Below are 18,912 nucleotides of genomic sequence, written 5' to 3'. Positions count from 1 at the left end.
TTTATCATACTCCTTAGAAGATTATATTTTTTCATGCGTTATTACGCTTTACGGTTTACTTTTTCTCTCGAGTCCCGGGAGAGTTCAACTCCCGGGACTCCCAGCGTTCTATGGGCATCTCAATCTTGCGTCGACCGCTCTTGAGCACGTCGACTGGCGCCAACCTAGCGGCGGCTGCGCGAACTTTCGAACTGGCTTCCACCACCGCTCGCCGCCAACCCTTGCCGCGTGCGAGCGGGAAAGAGAGAAAGAGAGGCGAGGCAAGACCGACGCGTGGAACCGATGCGACAGCCGCGTCGTGTTCAGTCGGCGTTTAGCTGCCAAGGCTTCGCTCAATGGTGATTGGTTTCGTTTGATTCGTTGCGTCGCGTCGTGCGATCGTAGATAACCAAAATCGCGGGCACGTCGCCTCGCGCGCGTGCTATTAGTGCGATCCATCTGTCCGTCCGTCCGTCCATCCATCGCGGAAATTTCATCGATCGCCATCGGACAACGTGTTCTCTCTCTCTCTTTCTCTCTCTCTCTCTCTCTCTCTCTCTCTTTCTCTCTCTCTCTTTGTGAATACCTGAATGCGAGGTAGTGACTTCATGGTGTGGCGCGATTATTATTTACACTTCGATAAGGAACAGTCAATTGTGCATCGAGCAAAGGAAATTGGCGCTGCCATGGAGCCGCGGGACTGCTGATTTTGACCGAGTTTCTCTCAATTTTGGTGCCGGTAAGTGATTTCTCGATGTCATTTGACTTGCAGCGCGTCCCCTGCGCCCTTCGACTGGCTCGAGCGTCAGCGCGTTGATCTGCGGGCTATTTGTTTCTCCGTTGTTTTTTTTTCCTTGTTTTTTGCGCAGTAGGAATCACGACTTCTCGATTGAGATTAATGACACGAAGTGACGTTTGCGCACGTGCAATCTACGAGAAGCGTCAATTTCGTTGCAGTCCGAATCGCGCGCATCCCCCGGGCGGCCATGATTCGCCGTTTGTTTTGGCAAACGAAACCGGCGCGAATTTTTAGTAGTGTGTATCACTAATGAAACAGATTGGCAGTCGCAGCCTCTTTCCATCGCGAATTTAAACGACATACATCAAGTGATAGCGATTATTGTAGTACTTAACCTTTTATAGTAGTTAACCTTTTTTACATATTTATGCAATCTATATACAATTTACAACTTTATTCATAAGCGCGAATCAAATTTACATTGTAAATTAAAATCTTACACTCTTATGTAACTGATGATTCCCCAGAGGTGATGAACAGTTTTTTTTTATTGACACATGTTATTGATGTTCCTCAAGAATATTAAGTGTGTAATATTAAGTGTGTATTAATAACATAATTAATATTTTACTGCATAGTCGCGCAGTTCTGGTTATTACAACATTAATATTAACATTATTCAGTGTGAACAAATTAATCGTATATTATTTAACGTATAAATATAAAGTTAGGTATCATTTAACTTTATTATAATATCATAAATCATATTGAAACATTCACGTTTGCAACATTTTTGTACACGTGATTAAATATATTCAGTGTGCATGAAAATTCTACGTCGAATAAACGAAAAAGAAAAGAATTATCCTCATTTCTCATCGCTCGAGCGCGACACGTTTGTATTTCTTCGTCAACGCCGTTTCTTGAGTAAACATTCGAGACGAAGGGTAGACCGTTTTTACATGCGTCGTATCTTTCATTAGCGCTTTTACATCTTTCGACACGTCACCGCGCACATCTCGCGCGCGAGATTCCGCTGTATACCGGGTGTCCGCATCGTCACGCGACGTCACGAAAGGGGAAGAGAAATCGAATGAAGATTCTGACGTTTAACGATCCAGTTAGTCCGATTCTCTTCTCCCTTCAGCCAGTTTGTTTATGCCAGCGTGTTAGAGTCGCCTGTTCCGTGTCTCTCTCATTCCCTTTCTCTCTCTTCCTCTCGTTCTCTAACTATCTTCTTCACTCTAAATGGTGCCTAGCTGCCTCCGGAGCAATACAAATCACGAACGGCGACAGAGGTCGTAATCCCGAGAGTGGATCGGAGTTGCGAGAGAGAAGTTCAGGGAGAGAAAGAGAGAGAGAGAGAGAGAGAGAGAGAGAGAGAGAGAGAGAGAGAGAGAGAGAGAGAGCAACATATATATTTCCTTGCTCGACGTGGTGATTAGCGCGATAGTAATAATTTCGACGCACAGTTAGGTGCACACAATGTTGTGGTCGCTCTTCGCCTTTTACCTGTGTCTCACGCCGTTTTCGAGGCACTTGGTACACAAAAGGATGCTGGTATTATTCTTCCCAAGCGAACGATCATGATATTCGAAGATCGAAGAAAATTGAACAATAGTAGCATTATAACATTTTTTTTTTTAAGACTTCGTTCGTTATCGCTAGTAAGTACGTAAGGTGTCAAAAAGACACATACAGATAACGAGGTATGTTACGAAAGTTAAATTGTCTCCGAGATGATTAGTCTCCATTGTAGTAAATCTTTTAGTAGTAGCAGGATAGATGATTCATAAATATCGTAAATATACTACTGCAATGATCAATTAAACTTTCGAGTAAGTGACAATTTAAAGTACTTCGAAATATTGAAATATTAATATAAATATATATTATTGACTCGCTTTTCCATCATTAATTTTATCATTATTATATTATTTAACATTAACGGAATGCCATCTAAAAATAATTTGATTAATTTAATTATTATTCACATTTCAAAATTAATTCGATTTAATTTTATCGTCACCAAATGTTGAATATTTATCCGGATTATTAAACAAATCAATTAAAAAATTATACAGAATTTATTTATTGTTATTTATGATTTGTTTACATTGTTATATACATTGACGATTTATTAATATTGAAATTTTTTTGAAACGTTTAAAAATTTAATATAATATTTTGCAAAAAGATGTAATGTTTTCGCAGATATTCTTAGGTTTGAATAATATACAATAACATTGTGTACTACACATATGTTCTTACTTTGTTTTCAATTATTAATAATAGAAAATATGTTATATATTAACGTTGATCGATTGATACGAGGAAACCGTGAGTCGTTCCCGAAGACGTAACCACTTCGCTTTTGTACGACCTATAAAAATTTATATAAAAGTGTCCCTCGCGCAGCACGACTCGTCGTAAGAACATGAATAATTTATCGAAGCGCGTCCCCTACGTTTCGTGCCTCCAAAGAAGAAAAGAAGAGTAAAGAAGAAGAGGAACGTTGCGCCGTTTACGATCCGAGGCCTGAATTTAGTTCTCTCGGTTCGGTCCTCCGATGTCGTTGAACAATAACAGAATTCACGCAATCATTAATTGCGTGCCACGGATTATAAAACATATCACAATCAATGCTTGAGTGACGCAACAATTTGTCCGACACTCTGTAGAACGAATTGCAATAAACTCGAGGCTCTCAGTCGTAAATTTGTAAACAAATATTTCACTTCAAATAAAAAACAGAGACGCGCGAGTTGCACCTTTTGTATTGCAGTGGTGCTTAAAATATTCACTAAATAAATTAAAATCTGATTAATTATTATTAAGCTGCACATGTATAATTGGATCACAAGGTTAATTATCCAAAAAAAATTTTCATCACAGTTACATTTTACTCACAATAGTTACAGAAGAACGGAAGAAGCCACTAAGAATTTCAATTTGACCTAAAACTGAAACGCAGTGATCCGATGATTAATTAATTAATCGTGATTAAAATTCGTTTTTCTAGACTGCAAGTCTATTAAACTATTGCGATTTCGATTCCGCGCGTGCGTCATTTACGTGCCGCTAATCGGAACATTTACGTGTTAATCTTCGGAGCAACTCGAGAATGCAAACGTCACGAATGGCACGAACGACACGTGAGGTAGATACAATGTAAAATGGCCTAATGTGAAATCCGTAGATCCGAGATACACGCGCAATTCGCGTGCAAACGTGTTCGGAACACGCTGCACGTCGTGTCGCACTCGGCCTGCATGTTGCGCTGCTTTCGTATACCCGGCTGTCTAGATGTAATGACCTGTCCGACTGATGAGTACATGTAACGGCATGACGGCTGCGCGAGATAAAAAACGACCGTAATTTATACGATTTGCTTTACACATCCGTTTATTAGCGCGCGAGCGTTGGTTTCTTCGCCCGCGTTGGATTTGAGCGAGGGGAGGGCGGGGGAGGGGGAGGGGGGAGCAGTTTTATACACGAACGATTGAACATGCCAAACCAGTGAAAACCAGGACAATGGGATTTCTTTCCAAATGTTGCGAGTCGACCGAGGAAACGAAGTAGTCATTTTATTTCGGTGCGTGAAAGGTGGCCGTGAGAGGATTTCTGATTTGAGGTTTACGGTACAATACACGGGTCCACATTTTTGGCAGATCCAGGTAGATATTCATGTAGGCCGAGAATATCTGGGATACGTGATTATGAATATAATTTGCGAATATTTATAACGTTTTTTTCAATAACGTATTACGTATGGTTAATATCTTTTATTAATTTTCAAATATTGTGAATATATTCTATTTCATACGCTTTTACTACGATTTTTGTTAAATATTCATATATTTGTTACATTAAAATTATTATATATATATATATATATATATATAATAATACGAATACAAATTATTTATAATACGAATATCGTTAACCACATTTAATGGACAGCGCGGTCCTAATACAGGTAACTTTATGATGGGATCCGACAATACTCTCTTCGGACGTGTCCATAAGTTCCCATCGATGATGGGCTCGCTAATCGGCCGGCGTACTTATCGCGGAAAAAGTAACGGTACCGAGAGCGACGCGCGATGAGAGGAGAGGCCAGGCGTGTCCGAAGTTATCGCCATGTCGAAGAAAGGCTTTCGCAACATGCCGTTCTCACGACATAAATTAAAATCCGGCACGAGTCGGAGCTTGCCTACCTACCGCTACGAGTTTTATGGTCGTGGACGTCACCGATTCTCATGACTCGCGGCGATCCTTCATCTTCAGCGGTTAGATGTTATAGGAGCATTTTGGTATCGTAATAGGATTATATGGAATATTAAGCTGAAGTATAGCTGGAGACAGATGTCAGAATTTTCGGGTTGAGACGCTATATGGCCTACATTTACGCAAATGTAAAGGACACAACAGAAGACTTCTTAATAAAATTATATTATATGCAATTTTTACTTTTTTTTTTTTTTTTTTTTTTTTTCTTAAAATTATCTTTTCCGTTTGCTGATGAAAATTTTTAGATAAAATTTCACTTGGGCTTGCAATTAAAGGCATAATTTTTCATACAGATTCACAGAAATTATTAAATCTTCATTTGTCACTAACAACTAATAATATAATTCTGCTATATTTAAATTTAAATTTATATGAATGTTTTTATATCGATAAAGAGTGTTAATGAGTGTTAATTCTTGCGATTATCTATTTTTATATTTTTGTCGGTACTTTTGTCATCTTCTTTAACATCTTTAGATTTAGATCTTTTGTATTACTAAAATTTCGACTATATAATTACACTCTATAACACCGTAATTTTCAATCGCGTCTTCAGATTGTTGATGATCGTAATTACAACCCGCTCCGTTTCCTCGGGACCAAAGAGAAATATCTGATTTCTCAAAATCCCGAGAACAGAGCATGAGCTCTCCGCGCTCTCTTGCGTAAAGCTTTATCTGCTCCGTTCAGATTAGAAGCGCGTCCGCGCTGACGAATTCGAGACGATCAAAGGAAAGCCGGTATCGTGAGGAGTAGGTATTATATTCCTCGAGGTAGCGACGAATCGCTGGCTCGAATATCGCGGTGTCATGTAAATTTAAAACTGACGCTCTCACTCGTTTCGATGTTAATCTCGCTGACCGTCACGGTGCTAATATATTCGTCAGTGAAAAAGATATTTGCGAAGTTAGTGCCTTAATAAAGTGATAATTGCAAACATTACATTAAAATATAAAATTTTTTATTCTTCATGTTAAAAATTGGGAAATCGTGTTTTTTGCTTTATCGATATATCGTGAAGAATTAACAGCGGCAATTTACGATTTGAAGACGGAAAGAGAAATTTATAATGGTATCAATGTAACATTTTCTCTGTATAACGGTACGCTAGTATCTGAACTGTATCTACTACTTTCGAGATATGGAGCGATTATTTATGAATGCTATAAAAGTCAAATGTTCTATAAGTTTTCATATACTCCGATGTTCAGTCATCCAGAATCCAATTTCTTTTAATCGTAAAAGAGGTTGGCATAAAAAAATACCTATAATAAGTGCATGATTCGAGTGCTTTTTCGCGAAATCGAGGGCAGTAAACTCTTGTTCGAAGTCGTTTTCGGACGGTATCGATATCGACTGTCTGATTTAGTGTCTCTTTTTTGATTTAGTGTCCGAGATCTTTTGTGCCGTCTACGCCATTGCGGTCTCAACCGAAAGACGATCTCCAGACTTTACCTAAGGGCCGCTTTTTGTCCAGGATGAGGGCTCGAACAGCGCGAAATCTCTTCGCTGTTCGGGAACCCCGCAGTCAACCATTGTCGAGTATTGTTGAGTGCAGATCGAAATTTTAAAAAACTTTGCTTAACGATCTTCGTGGTTCTTGGCAAAGAAAAAGAGATGAAGAGATCGTAAAATGTTATGCATATTATGTATGTCTTCCGACGATCATGTGTAAGTGAGACAAGCAATGAGAAACTCATTAAAAAAAATCTCACTCGTCTCGGATTATACTGACCAGCAAATATAATCCCTATAATTTCATTACACCTTGATTTTTGCGCATTTTGCGAATTTCTTCTACGTCTCTTTTCGTTCTCGTCAACGTGTCACGCTTCGCTGTATGAATATTTTAACAATCAATTCTTGAGGTACGAGAATCTTTTTTTCTCTAGAAAAAAGTTTTTAAAAATCTAGTTTCCTGAAAAAGATAGATAACAAGATTTTTGTAGTTTTTTTAAAAAACTGTGTAATAATGAAAAGTTACATTTAGTTTTATAATGAAGTTTGCTAAGATTTAATCTGAATGATTAAATTTTTTTGCAAAATCTGGAATTTTTACTTACGCCTAACAATATTTAAAAACATTTCATAGTATAAAAATGTTTCAATGTTATAAAGAATCTCTCACAATATACGCAGCAGGTATACACAGTAGTATTCTGAAGGTTGAAAAGACTATTATAACTTCAATGAAATTCAACAACAATAACGATCGGAAGATCATCATCAGACCAATCGTCTGGCAAAGCTGCAGGTAAAAGGTACAAACCTGAGTAAAAATTTCGAGATTCAATCTCCTCAAAGAATCATTCTCCATTTTCGCTTCTCGAAGTAGTCGAAAATTTTCAGATCGGAATCAAGTTTTTGTAAAAACCTTTGTCTCTAAAGATTAGCAATCCATTACCCTGTATTATAAATTCTTAAAGCAGCACAAAAACGAGAGTTCAACAACATTGTCGGCGCCAGTTACGTCTGCAGTAGAGCCGAAAATATCGCTTATCGGTTGCGAGACGAGTGCGTCCAACTCTTCGAGAGTAATGATGGATGTTGCGGATGCTGCGTTACGTCTATTTAGTGGGGCAACGATGCATATGGACGCATATGGACGCAGTTCGAGATCATTGCACGAAAAACCTGCTATTCTTCCCAGGAGTTTCCTACGTGCAACGGAATCTATTATCGGATTTCTGAAAATTGGGCGATACGTGTCGAAATCGCCATTGCTCGCTCACGCTTCTATCTGCACGTTAATAATTTTCCGTAATCGCGCGGAACTCAAAAACTCTTTTTGCAGAACGCTCGTTCGCTGCGGCGATAAGTCGTACAACTTTAAATCTGCTCAAGTTTATCTCACGCTTCGTGCTGAATGTTTTGCATCGTAATGTCTTAAGTTTCGTAGAGATTATAACGGGTATATGTATTAATTTCTCATACATAAAAATTGACGCATGTGTGTTGGTGAAACGCGCCTTGGAATAGAGATCCAGAATCGTGTTATGTTAATTTCGCTTGACTTTTATCGAAACCGACGTAATTAAATATATCTTAACGTAATGATTCTCAATTAAAATCTATGTAACATTTTATTTATTTGTATGATATTTCTCCCGGAAGCGACATAATCAAATGACTTAACGTGATGATTCTCAATTAAAATCTATGTAGTATTTTGTCACGGAAAAAGAAAAATATGTCTGTCATTATCAAAATTTATTTTAATTTCCGTGAGCCATGAATAATATCTACTTCAAGAGCTATATTTAATTCCGAGATACGCTAAATTTCCTGATGAAGACGTTTAGATAATTATCGCCGGGATCTCGGAATAATATCTTTCGCGGTATCTTATCTTCGGATGAGGCTTTGCTCGTTATCATTCGCTACGACGAAACGTTCGTAATGATTCCTCGCTCGCTTCTTTCGATTTGTGAGACGTGAAGAAGGGTCACAAACCAGTTTTCGGGTTCACCCACACCCCGAAGCGCGCCCAATGCCTCGGACATGCGTGTATATGCGCGCGAGGGAGTTCGTGATTTAAATTTTCGAAGGTCGAACGTGTGGACCACAGAGGAAGAAAGGGAAAGGGGAGACAGGGGAGATGAGGAGACCGGTAGACCCTATACACGTGGTTTGCATCTGGCAAAGTTCCATGCACGCGCGGGCAAACGGAACGAAAAAGGAATGGGAAATCTTCTTACGTTTGACTCAAAACATTTCCTCTATGCTTTCCGTTTTTTTTTTTTCTTTGTCTCATCATTTCAGGATTGATGCTTCGTGCGTTGTTTGACGATTTCGCGATATAAAGTATAATAAGTCCAAACTAACTTAATACTTTTGTTATCTTAAATTTTATTATGTTAGATCATTGCTATTAAATCGACAACGTCGTTTTACCATTTTAATTCTTAGTTAGAGATAAATTCGTATGATATATCCTCTGATTAATTACTTCTCTGAAGTATTATCATATCTATAATTTATTTAATATCATACCATTTAATTCATCATACCTATAATTTTTTTATTAAATTATATTTCTTGTGTTTTATTTTGAAGTTTGGAACGTTACTTACTCTGTGGAAAATTGTGAATGGGACAAATTATTTAAAAAAAAATCGCTTCAAGAACATGCCAAACTTCAACCAGCTTTTATTTTCTCGTATATTTTTAATTCAAATTATCAACGCGTGAACAATAAGCTATATTACTATGTTCGTCATAATTGGCACGGAAACGTTTCTTTAAACTAAATTAAAACGAACTTTAAGTTTTTTTACAACTTTTAATTTTTGAGGAAATCGCTCCCTGTGGACTGACGTCTCGTATATAGTTCGCATATAGGACACTACGAACGTCACACGACCGAACGTGGCAAACGCGAACCTGTACCGGTCCTCATGTTTCTCTCTTTTGGCCTGAGCAATGGCCAGAGCAGCCTCTCCTCTCTGCGAACGTCCACGATACGAACGAAGGATCCGTATATGGTGCTGGCCTACTACCTCTGCAGCACGCATACCGATGCACTCGTGTGTACGTGTGCGAGTCACTATATGAGGCTAAAACCCTCACGGAGTTATCGGCGACAGAAGCTTCTCTCGGACAATCCAATCATATCAATTGGATTTGGACACTTTGCCCAGTTCAAATAGCATAAAATTACTTAAGACATAATAGACAAGTTTATTCCAGTCCAAATCCTGCAAACACAAAGTGAGCACATAGCGTGCAATTTAAAATGTTGTTCTAGAATTGTTCACGCGTAAAATAGTTCTATATATAAAAAATTCTTATGCGGTCTTTCACACTTTTTTATCTGTTCATCTTTTAACCTTTCGAAAAGATTTACGATGCACGAATAGAAATAGACAAATGATAATCGCGGCATTATAGTTGCTTAAATTATAAACGTTTCCTACTTATTATCTTAGCAAATAACGTTAGGATATAATACACAGTATTTCTCTCACAGTTGTTATTTATTCGCATTTTTATCGTGAAAAAACGTGCATTCCACGACATTCGTATGCACATAGAAGTTGAGCCATCGTCAACGCTCGCAGCACGAGCGACATTGCTCGATAAACGGTCGCTGGCAGTGTTGTGCAATGGAGCTCATAGGAGAAAACCTAGGTGTGTGAGGCACATATGTATTCGGATTCATCCCAGGTTCTCTAGTGTTCACTCCTAAACTGTCATAAACTGAGGAGTTTAGAATCGCGCTCGCTATATCGGCTTCTCCGCGCAAAGATATATCGCTCATTGTGTATGACATTAGACGTTTATGCACGACACGAAACGGCGTGAAAGTCCGCGGCTTGCTCGTATTACGAGATTATCATATTCGCTCTATTGCTCTATCGGTTGACGTATCTACGGGGATGTTAACAGCCGTTTACACAGAGTTTTGCGTGTGAAAATCTATCAGATATCCATCGACTCGCATAATTTCTAAACGTGACGCCTCATCACACACATCATGTAACATTCCGTTACGTTATTCTCTCGTATTATCTCTCGCAGTTATATTGCGCGTTCCGCGGACGCGGGATGTATTTATGCGTGGATTAAAGCAGTGCGTTTCATTCGGTGTCGCGAAAACAAACATGCATAATTTACATCGGTACTTTGGCCAATTTAAATCTGCATTACTTCATCTTTATCACGTACACGGCACGTAATACCGCTTAATTTTTATTTCACATTTATTTTTTACGCTTTTCATATCACATTAACGTAGACGAGTAAAATTCAGTGTAAAATAAACGTTTGAACATATGTCTTAAAAAATTCTAATCTTGCATATTTTACTTGCATTTTATCCCAACGTCTTGAGAATTCCGTCTTGGTATGCCGATTAAATTTTTATTAATTTTTTAATAACTGTCAGCCATCAATTTTCGATTTTGTTGTAAGATGAAAATAACTGACGTACCTAAGTCGAGTCCAGTGAAAGTACGTTTTATTTTTCAAGAAACTAAACAGTAAACCAAGTGAAAACATTTAATGGTTCTGTCTTAGTGTGAAGGGGTTAAAAGGGCGAGGATTAAAATAAGCATTTTGTGTATGTATATATGGAACGTGGAGCTCTCGCTGCATCCTTATAACACGCGTGCATTACGTGCAACCTCGATGTATGCATACTATGTGCATGTCGGGATACTTTCTCGCCTACGGCAAGGCAGCTACCTTGGCGTAGCTATGCCTATGCGGACTCGGTGCGATTTCGAATTTTTCGCACTGGCCTGGCCTTTCCCGCTCGCGACAAAATCATTAACATAATCTAACAATATAATCATTCTCGTAGCATCGCGCTTCTTAACTAATTATACGTCGTTTACTTTCCAAACATTCACGCGAGTCGTACGATAGTGACGAGATCGCAGGTCGCGATTGAAAAACACCTTGCGTCCACTTTGTGTATATTTTTAATGCGGATATACAAACATGAGATATTTTCACAGATAGTTCTTAGTTATCTAAGATAAGGACGTTACGTTAAGATAAGGGTGTCTCAGTTTGATAATAAGCCGATAATCGAGTTTGACACAAATTGATTTCCCGGTTAAGCGGGCGTTTATGGATTTTGAAATGAAGGCAAAAATTGCTTTCCCCTTGTAAAAATATTTCACGCTAATATATATTTGTCACGGTAATTCCCGCTCCCGACCTCTCAGCCCGGAGCTTGCATTACGTTACAGTTACCATCGCCACGTCCAATTATCCCATTAGGGATGTCGACTCGAACAGGTTCCGGCGCTTGATCCCGCGAGACAAGCCTCTTCCACATTACGTACGCCGGCCGATCATCTCTAATAGTCCGCTTTCCCGCGGGCGTACCGCGCTACGCCTAATGTGAGTTCGCTGACAGGAAACGCAGGCGAGATCCCAATTTGTTCGCATTCGGTTTCTCCCGGCCTCGCCGCTCGGGAAACAGTGGTTAGCTTATTACGTTTTACCGGGGAACAAGTCGCAATGAATACGCCCTTTATGCCGGCCGAACCTGCTGGCGTATAAGCCGGCAATGAGCGTAGGAAACGACTTGTACCTTTTGCCAAGGTACCTTGTTGTTTTTCCTTACACCGCGCACCGGACAAACGGAAACATTTAACGCCTTTTGCCGAGGCTGCGTAACAGCTTAAGCGATTAGGTAACGACTTTTGCGGAGTTATCCACGGCCCGACGAGTTCGCTCGAGCCGTGAAGAGGAAGGAGACTGAGAAGTTTTGTGTATATTTTTATAGTCTTTTCAGCCTATTCCTATTCATTAAACAGAGCTATTCATTAAACACACAGGCGATACTATTTTCTTGTGGCAGAGTCACTTTTACATGTGAATATAAGCAGATAAAAATATTTATTTTTGCATAAGTAATTACCTTCGTTATGTCATTTTATGCACAAAGTTAGACAAAATTATTTTAGTTAGTTATTTTATTACTTTTACTACATTCAGCAGAGAATTTAATAGACTTCAAGTTATCTAAATAAGAACTATATTTATATCGAATCTTTATCTTATAGTTAGGTAAACGAACGAATAAAAATTGTAAAAATTTGATTTTATCGATCTGTCTTCATCGTAGAGTCTCTCTGATAACAAATTAAAGAGGGAGAGAGAGGGGAGGGAAGAGAGTGTGGCCCCATGTAGCAAACTCTGACAAAAAAAGATTATTACTGATAATGATTATTACTGATAAGAGTAGTGTCGTAAATTTAATACGACGTATTTCGTAAACGTAAGCAGGATAGGCGATTGTCTTACGTTGTAATCGCATTATATTCATATCATTTTCCTATGCTTATATTACATATCGCTGACCTCTTGTCATCGATCCATTGATCATCTTCAGCTGACTCGGCGGATCGTGTAACACAATTATTTTGCCATTTTGATATATCGAATAACGCAAGACGTATTGACTCACAGCAAGCGCTATTTCGCAGAGGAAAACTATTAGTTTTAATTCTCCAATATATCCAAGAGCGTGACATGTATTGTCGCCGTTATATTGATCACGCCATTGCTGGTTTGCGATATTATTAATTCAAGCCGCGAGCAGACCCCGTTATTTTAGTTCCAATAAAAAAAAGGATAGATTGAAAAATATGTTTCATATATATATATATATATATATATATATATATAAATATCTCTTCTCACTTTATTATTACTATTTTCCGAAATAATTTGCTAATAAATACAGGTGTGCTCTTTGTAGTTTAACATTTCTCCACGCCTTTCTGATTCGTGTCGACTTGAAATATCATCGCGTAAGTTTACCGTAAAGTTTCCGTTGTTCACCGATGTTTTACACACAGAAAGCGTCATTTTCCGCTCTTCGCCGCGGCCGCGGGGAGATGACTTTTTACGATTCACGCGCGCGCGCGCGCGCGCCGTTGTTTTACTCCACCATCTGCGGATCTCACGCCGCTTATTGTCGGAAAGGAGCGCGTCGTGATTCGCGTCGATGCGCGTAACGTACGCGCGTCGCGAGACCGCGCGACGCCACTTTTGTTATCTGGATTTCGCGCTCCTCGGTCAGGTCGGCCTTGCACATGTGCTGTTATATACATACGTACGTACGTACACATATGTTTCGCGACGGCTTACCGCAAGCGCGTCGCACATGTGTACTATATATACACACACATATCGGGAATATTTGCACGCGCGCGTGACGTGCCGCACGCACGCGGTATTACACAGGGGCGTGGAACGTCCTCTGTAAATTTAAGCGACATATAAAAATTTGGATTGGCTGGATTAACGCCTTATCGATCGCTACCGTGTATTTTTATTAACTCGTCGAGTACTGATACGGACGCGTAGCGCATACGTGCGTTTTGCGCGACAGTTGTCCGCGAGGCATCCCGTCTGGAGAGAGAGAGCTAGGTGAGTCGTTTGAGAAACGAGGTCGGAATTACGGAACTGAAATTATCCCAGCGGGAATAGTTTCGCGATAAATTAGTATCCATTCCATTGCCCGACGGCTAATTATTAAATTACAATGTTTAGCGTACGAAATGTAATATATTTTCAAACGCGCGGAATGCCTCATGCTTATCTGTGATTAATTTTCTTAAAATTTCGCTAAATGTTTTATTATTATCTGTATAATTCATTACTTATATTTATTGACCGACCGACCGACCGTCGGGTGATCTTAAACGCCTTTATCTAAATATTATTCCTTGTTTAATATCCGCTGTCAAAATGTTTATTAGTTGTTATCTCGCCTGCTATTTTGAGCACCCTCTTAGGGATTTCTCCGTTGCGCTTAAATCTATCGAGGAGTTTCTTTTATAACTTTTCAACGCCATGGAATGCTTACTATTATTCACGTCACACCGCTCGCGTAAAGCTGTTAAGTGCTCGTTTCGTTTTCATCGTAAAGCACCCGGTATGCACTCTGTGCAATAAACGATGATAAAATAAGCTATGTTTGGACGCGTATCCGGTGTTTGGACAATCCGGCACCATCTCACAGCGTATCATTACACATTTAGCGTTAATTGATTACACGTTATGCATTTCGCTCGTTATTTCGCGGAACGGAACTCGATCGGCAAACATAGGGAAAGCAAGCAATGTAATAATCCAATTTCATCATCAGTATACCACTGTATATTATGCATTCCATCGTGATTTATAGTAGTTTGAATAATATTTTGCAGCTAAGTAAGGCTGGTCTTAACTTTAACTCGCTATCGCGCGGTTTAACGGAAACGAAAAGGAATAGGCAAATACGAAAAGGGATTTAATGCAATTTCGCGATGTTCCGACATCCCGAGTCATCTTTTTGCTGAGACTGCGCACGAGCAGGATTCGAGTTTCATCAGCGGACCGGAAAAAATACGAGAGAGAGAGAGAGAGAGAGAGAGAGAGACACACGCACGCACAATCTTGCGGACGCACGATGTTATTAATTAGCGCAAACAATCTCGACCATATGTCGTAGTGCGCAGCACATTAACCAAGAGACTGTAATTTACTTATGGCGACACAGCGGCAGCAGGCGCACACCATTCGTCTATGATCCTCGATGTACAATTGCTCGCATACACGAATGAATCACTCGCGTCTCGCCGATGAGAAGAGACGGAGAAGAGAGATAAATTGAACGAGAAAATCGGAAGGAATATTTACAAGAGGGAATCAGAATTCGTAATAGGGGAGATAGCGAATATTTTCCTAGAGCCCAATGTAAACGATCTAGTTACTCAGGAATGCTACGTAAACATAGACGTTTGGTATTCTAGAATCGTAACGAAAGAAGATATGACGGGATATTTTTTAACCCCAACCATTCAACATTAAAATTATTTAAAAAAAAAAAATGTTAAATTATATCCTGATTAAATTTCTTGAAAATAATGATTGTTGATTAAAAATTGTAATTGTTGTTTATCTATCGTTTAAAAGTCGCGTCGTGTAAAGTTTTCAATTTTTAATTATTCGACGAGAAATTATTTCAAATCATAATACATAATTTTTTATTTCCATCCAATTTGGCTCTGCGAGCCAAAGGATCGCACGTCCCTCTGAAGTTCGTTTTTCTCGGTCCGTTTCGTCTGGATGTATAACATTTGTGTGCTCATTACCGCGGCTGCCACCGAGATCGCCCGTGTCGAGAATTTAGAGATAGTATCCAAACAGATGTCCGCCTCACCCGTGACTCGCACGCCCGAGTTATTACCGCCATAAATCAGGAGTTGTCCCTTTTTTTTTTTTTTTTTTTTTTTACTGACCGCGTTCTTGTATAAGAGTCCCGCTCGCTCGATAACGGCGAGACATTTACACGCGAAGAGGTAATCATATCAGATCGAATATGCGGCGGTTGGCGAAATCTGCGTGGGCGAGACCCATGTTAAATTAGCGCGATACGCGACAGCAAAAATCTCGAAGATTATCCCTTCTTTTACGAGCCATTGATTTGCGAAATTGCACCGATACCATCGGGTACAAGTCACTTCAATTCGCTCTAATTTCGATATACATCTTAGGTGAATTTATGAAGGTATTATCAGATGTTGGAGCTGGAAATAATGTTGCGTTATAACAAACGAAGATTGCGAATAGGTAAAGTAATATATTTCTTAATTCTAGGTTCGATATTTATAAAATGTCTATTGCCACGTTAAAATTTCTTTCTTTACTCTTGCAATTGCGAAGCAACTTTCCCAATGCAGTGTGACTTTAGATTGTGCAAACATTTCAAGATTTCATAACTTCGATCAGCATATAGAGACTCTAAATCGAAACGGCGGAACTTACCGCGCTCATAAATCGAGGGAAAGGACGTGCATTCCTATGCCAACGTATAACTCGGAAGAAATTTCCTCAAGCTATGTCGAGCTTCCATATGCATATATATATATATATATATATATATATATATCGATCGATGTGGTATGTGTTATAGCGTGAGTCGAGGCTCACTAGGCTGGATGAGAAACCATAACGCTACTCCCGCTTCCCCTAGCCATTTCTAACGCTCGATTTCTGTGGAACGTCGACATTATCGCGTTCCAAAGTTCCAAGTACACGCAAAAGTCGTATCTCGCCGTTTGCTGGCCATTGATCCTCCTCTTTCGTGGTTCGCGCATTTTATTCGAGATCAAAACTTCGACCCGCATGCAACATGGCACAATCGTCGCGAGGCTCCCGAGGCGGAGGTCAAGCCGGGAGATAGCCCCGTTATCAGCAACGGGAACGAGGAAGGGAGAACAAACGAGCGATCCGCCAACCACCTGTTTTCCCGATCCGAACGTCCGAGCATCCTGACATTTTTATCACATTTCTATGTGAAACTTCGGCCGGACCTGCGGACTACATGGCTACATCTTTCATGCCTCGACGATGAGCGCGTCTTCGGCAAAAGCGCCAAAGACGGAGTTATTTTAATATCCGCATTGACTTGCGGCAGTAAATTACGCGCCGTTGGCCATCCGCGATTACACGCGTTTTACTCCTAAGCCGCACGCAAATTAATAACAGTAATTATGAACGCGAAATATATGTGCGTGGCGGAGACCGATTAGAGAAAGGCGAGCCTCGCCATTTTTCTTTTCCGTCTTGATCCGTTTTCATCGTACGAGGATTTCTTATCCCGTCCTCCTTTAAACCTTCTTCTGACTATAATTCACACCTTCATTCCGCGAGAAATTCATAAATTGCCACTGCATCGGTGGTTCGTCGGTCCGTTATTTTCTCGCCATATTCTTCCGTGAAGAAAGTTTTTCTACGCTAAGAACTAAAGTTCGGAATAGTTCTTGTTTACTCGGGACAAATTATGAACATTCTCTGCATACTACAGAGATTTTCCAGGTACTTTTTAAAATTTTTCCGGCATATTTAATCTTGCCAAAAAACATCGTTATGTAACTTTAACATCGTAGGAGCAACACAAGAACTCGTCGTGTCAGATCTGCAGTTAAAGCAGACAGACGCATTAGAATTTAACGTTAATAACAATATTAAATACATTTTAATATATGTAAGTCATTTGTTGGTTATTATATATTTATTTATTATGTTTGTTTATGAGACATATATTATGTACAAGTAATTTTAAACATGAAATAAAAAATAACGGATCAGTATTGATAAGAACAGAAAATTAATAGGATAATTAATTAACAAAAAAATAATTAATAAAAAGTTATTTTTTTACATTTCGAGGGAATTGATATCACAAAATCAGATAATCTTAATAAACAATCAGGGGAGATTGTGTCCAACCGGTTCATTCGGATTAATGTGACACATAATTTTTTTGTTTATATACATTTTAAGTTTCCACCGAAGGTGAAAGGAGCCGAAAACGTACGGATTGTAAAGTATACTTTAAATATAAAATTGGAAAAAAAGAGCGTAATTATTACCACGCTGTTATTCTCAGTGCCTTTTATTGATTTTTTTGTTCTCATTTTTGTTCTCACTAAAGACGTTAACGAATTCGCGTTGTGCCCTAAAGGAAGAGGAGTGAGAAGATAGCCATAGATCGATGACTCGCATCCTACCGTATGAACGGGATGCGTTTTAGCAACTGCGGAAGCTTCGTGGATGTCGTCCCCTGGTACGCGGTCGTATAGATACGCGCACGTTTCTCTCAGGAACGAGCCGAAGGGAAACTCTGCCTCTGCGAGAGGTGAGTCGCGGGCACGTTACCATGTTTGGTGGCGACCCGCTCCCATAAAACTTCCCCGCACACGCTCCGGCGCGTGCACGTGCACGCCGTCCGCAGCGCACGCACACCGCAACACGTGGTGCCTCTCGCCGTATTTCCAGCCTACTCGCCGTGGGTAAGATAAATCGCGTCGAAGTTAACGCAAACGAAGCCGGGCGCAACCGCGACTGCCACACCCCGCGAAGAGAGTACTAGAAGTGAAACGGAGGGATCTATTTATTAAATGCGCACGGGCGGACCTTGAATCAAGCCGTGTTGAAAAATGCACGAGAAAACGTAAACGTCCCATCTTTATTCCCGCAAAGGAAAAGGAAAGATCGACTGGAAATAACTCGGTCTAAACAAAGCGCTCCGATCTTGTAACGTATAACTGTATGTAACTCGATACAGGTACAAATTTGTTGTTTTACTTAAGAGAGAATTAAATATGATTGTTTATTTCCCTTTTTATTTAATTATTCTGAAATGCGAAATGACTTACATTATGATCGATGGCGCTTTAGATACGTAATACAGATTTCAATTCGAGATCGGTGATAAAATATTAGTTTAAATATATGTTATGTATGATGTTGTGTAAGACACGTTACAATCGATTGTAACGGGCGGTACAAATATCATAATAACCGAAAAAAAGTGGTGAGATAAACAGGTTCTTAATAGCGATTCGCGAATTATCCGGAGTCCATCGACGTCGTCCTCTCGAGGGGGG

At 39.6% G+C, this 18,912-nt stretch overlaps 1 protein-coding gene across 1 annotated transcript in view; it reads left to right on the top strand.

Annotated features, from left to right (window-relative positions):
- The first annotated feature begins 299 nt into the window (after nucleotides 1-299).
- Nucleotides 300-18,912, top strand: part of Sema5c (Semaphorin 5c) — an 87,045-nt gene continuing 68,432 nt past the window's right edge. Inside the window, exon 1 of the mRNA XM_011648332.2 lies at nucleotides 300-718. The gene's annotated coding sequence lies outside the window, so the exon portion shown is untranslated. The remainder of the gene's footprint in view (nucleotides 719-18,912) is intronic.

The sequence above is a fragment of the Pogonomyrmex barbatus genome, unplaced genomic scaffold, assembly GCF_055798465.1.
Source record: "Pogonomyrmex barbatus isolate J1 unplaced genomic scaffold, ASM5579846v1 scaffold1, whole genome shotgun sequence".
Classification (NCBI taxonomy): domain Eukaryota; kingdom Metazoa; phylum Arthropoda; class Insecta; order Hymenoptera; family Formicidae; genus Pogonomyrmex; species Pogonomyrmex barbatus.
The sequence above is the reverse complement of the archived record's forward strand: the minus strand, read 5'-3'. Positions and strand labels throughout refer to the sequence as shown.